Source organism: Oreochromis niloticus, unplaced genomic scaffold, assembly GCF_001858045.2.
Source record: "Oreochromis niloticus isolate F11D_XX unplaced genomic scaffold, O_niloticus_UMD_NMBU tig00008453_pilon, whole genome shotgun sequence".
NCBI lineage: Eukaryota > Metazoa > Chordata > Actinopteri > Cichliformes > Cichlidae > Oreochromis > Oreochromis niloticus.
In genome coordinates this window covers 6,194-9,740 of record NW_020329196.1, presented here as the reverse complement: position 1 = coordinate 9,740, position 3,547 = coordinate 6,194, and the positions used below count along the sequence as shown (strand labels likewise).

General features: G+C 43.7%; 1 long non-coding RNA gene across 1 annotated transcript; it reads right to left on the bottom strand.

The window, feature by feature from the left end:
- Positions 1-623: 623 nt before the first annotated feature.
- LOC112845657 (uncharacterized) lies at positions 624-1,382 on the bottom strand. Its single transcript, XR_003218527.1, has 2 exons — positions 1,021-1,382; positions 624-946 (listed from the first exon to the last, which is right to left on the bottom strand). It is a non-coding gene; the product is annotated as an uncharacterized LOC112845657 (long non-coding RNA).
- Positions 1,383-3,547: the final 2,165 nt, after the last annotated feature.

Here is a 3,547-nt window from a genome sequence, read left to right as displayed (position 1 = left end):
ACCTCCAGCATGCAGTATTAAAGTCACTGTTTGGTGTGTGTCTAAACCTGTCTCTACCCCCTGCTCCTGCCCTACGCATTCCTCTCCCTCTCTTTTGGCCTCTGAAACCTCTCCTGTAGCCTCCACTGAAAGCTGTGAGAACAGTGTCAGCGTCGAGGGCAAAAACTGAGACCTTCTCTTTCTTTTTCACCACTGTCTGTGCATGGTTAGCATATTGAAACGCCTCATCTGCTGTGCCCGTATCTTGCGTTACCCAATTCTTTTCTACATGAGACCTAATGGGTGGTAGTAATCCTTCAATGAAAGTGCGTTTAAATAGATTTTTATTTTCCTCTTTCTTTTTCTTATTTTCAGTTCTCCTTTCAGCTTCAGTTTCCCATGCTTGGAAAAGTTTATATTCTTCTTCACGTTTTAATTTCTTCTTTGGGTCTTTTGTTAATGTAATTTCTTGTTTCAGGACAGCTTTCAACTGGGTAACAGCTGAGGGATTGCATTACCCTTCCCAGCTGTGGTTTTTAGCTTTTTGTGGATTTCTCCACCTATTTGCACTTATTCTACCTGCTCCGGTTTGTTGCTTTTCTAAACATTCCTCATCAGGTGTTAATTTTGCTTGTTTATTCCCCATTGTCAAAGATTTTGCTGGGCTGTCACTGGCACGCTTGACTTCAGAGTGGTTGCTGATACGCCCTTCTACTTCACTTCTAAAAAATGAAGGGGTATCAGTTTTACGAGATAAAACTCAACCGTTCTCATTTGTCACCAGTACGTGAGCCTCAGCAAAGAAAACAAATAAAATAGAAGTAGTTCAGCAGCGTATTGTGCTGTAAAATCAACTTACTTCCAGACACATACACACACATAGACATTTGCGCGCTTTTACTAATTCGGTTCCTTATGGCGATTCCTAACCTATTTTATTTGTCGGTTCATTAAGGCGATTCCTAACCTATTTTATTTGTCGGTTCATTAAGGCGATTCCTAACCTATTTTATTTGTCGGTTCATTAAGGCGATTCCTAACCTATTTTATTTGTCGGTTCATTATGGCGATTCCTAACCAAAGTAGTGTTTCTCACCTCTCAGACGTCTCACTGGTGATTCGGATCGTCAGACTGAATCCCGCCGCCGTGGACCAGACTAAAAACACCGGCCTGGACCCGAATTCACACGTTCCAGGGCTTTCGGCCTCGTCTAAGAGGGCTGTGCACAGACTTCGGTGCTGGCTCCACGGCGTCAGGAAACAGTATGCCAGATCCTGGAACAGAGTCACAGATAACAGTTCTGATGTTTCTGCCCCGGCTACGAAGGACCAAAATAAATGTCAAGAGATTTACTCTAAAGACACTTCTTCAGCTAAGAGTCTAAGGGTAGAAACACACACAGACGCTGTGGTTTTCACTTGTATACAAGGGCGGTCACAGAACGCTCACACCAGAGTGGGGGCCCTGTGATGCGCGCTCTGTTCTTGCACTTGTCTTTATTTATATACAAAAATAATACAACAGTGAATACGTCTATTCATAGGCAGAGGAAAGTTAGTGCGTAGGGAGTGAAGATAAGAGTGGTTCAGGTGTATGCATGTGTGTTGTGGGATACAGAAAGACGCGGCCTCTCTTCTCGTTAGGGAGCGTCAGATAAGAGTGTCCAGCTCTCCTCTTCCTGCTTGTTCAGCTATTATCGCTGTGAGAAAGAATTTATAAAACAGTCTTGTAGTGGACAACAGTCTAAGTCATCAAAAGGTCAACATACAGTATTCTATCATATGCAAACTTAAATCATTAAAAGCTTATACTGACTACTAAGTACAATTTTCCATTGACAGACCCCTAAAAAACAGGACATAGAACATACATTACACAGTTGTATCTCTAAATATAATCATAAGCCCATATAACCTTCAAAATGAGACCAGTCTACTGTAATTTAGGTTTTACACAGTTCAGCTGGCAGCTGGCAGAGTTCCCTTTATTCCCTTCATAAAGTTACTCACACAAGTTTGGGCCCTGATTTGATCTGAATTCTGCAATAATCTACACTATTGGACAGACGAGCCAAAAGATCAGATCACCTTCTTTGAATAAAGCTGTGGTGATAACGGGGAGGAAGAAACAAGCACCAGCACAAGCTGGTCTTTGCCAACAGCTATCTCTGCCAGAACAGAGACCAAAGAAAATACACTGACACCTCTGATCTGCTCGAAAAGCTTAGATTCATTTAAAAAAATAATAAAAACATCAATATACTGGCAACCGTACAAGGTGGGGGGAAAGCCATCGTAAAAACATTCATGCTTAGACAAACATCCATCCGTCCATCCATTCGCTTCCGCTTATCCTTTTCAGGGGCGCTGGAGCCTATCCCAGCTGTCATAGGGCGAGAGGCGGGGTACACCCTGGACAGGTCGCCAGTCTGTCGCAGGGCTAACACACAGGGACAGACAACCATTCACACCTAGTGACAATTTGGATTATCCAATTAACCTATCCCCACAAGCTGCATGTCTTCGGATGGTGGGAGGAAGCCGGAGTACCCGGAGGGAACCCACGCAAACACGGGGAGAACATGCAAACTCCACACAGAAAGACCCCGGCCTGATGGTGGAATTGAACTCAGGACTTTCTTGCTGTGCGGCAACAGTGCTAACCACCGTGCCACTGTGCTGCCTGACAAACACTTAAAAGCAAAGTTCAAATGACAGCTCAAAAGGACCTGTTTACATTCGCGTACCAACTACAACCCTGTTTATTCATGTTTATTCTTGTTTTTAAATCCTTGCCATTGTGATTTGAATTTTGATCTTGTCAATTTCGTCAAACATTTTCATAAAAGTGTTATGAAGAGTTGTTCCATGTAGTATGACGGAAAACATTCAGACCGTATTATAGACCAATAAACTAAATAAACGGACTGTTTTTTGTTAGCACTCTCTGACTTTGTGAGGCAGTACAGGTATTCTTACCACTGCGGCTGAGTCCTGGTCCCTCTGCCTTGAGAAGGATCCACTTTGACCCTGAAGGATGTCATTGGAATAGCCTAAACGCAAACAGCCTTTGTCCTGATGGCAGAGGACAAAGGCTGTGTTAGCATGTTACCTTTGCAGGTAATGCTCTACAGTCATTTTTAGCCTCAAACAGCAGGTGGGTTAAATAAGTTTCCCTGTAATATCGGTTGTTTGGAATATTTCTTTGACATGAGCATATGTTTGCGCTCTTTACTCTCACACACACAGTTTTATGGAGCTTTACCTTGACCAGACTCTGAGCAGTCAACAGTGAAGTATGTTGGCTGGAAGGCTTGGAGGCCCGTATTTGCCACTCCAGGGTCAGAGACCTTCACCTTGTTTGGATGACAGCCTGCTCCGATATTCATCTGTGGGCACAAACACCAAAACTCAAGAGACTTTTCAGTGAGAAGAAAAGGCAAACCCTGCATGCAAGAGTGAAAGTGAGTGCATACTCACCCTGAATGGACTCTCAGTCTCCCCAGGAGACCATCACAGTCTGCTTCACAGGCTTACGTGGGGTGTAGGTGCAGGTGTATGTGCTGTT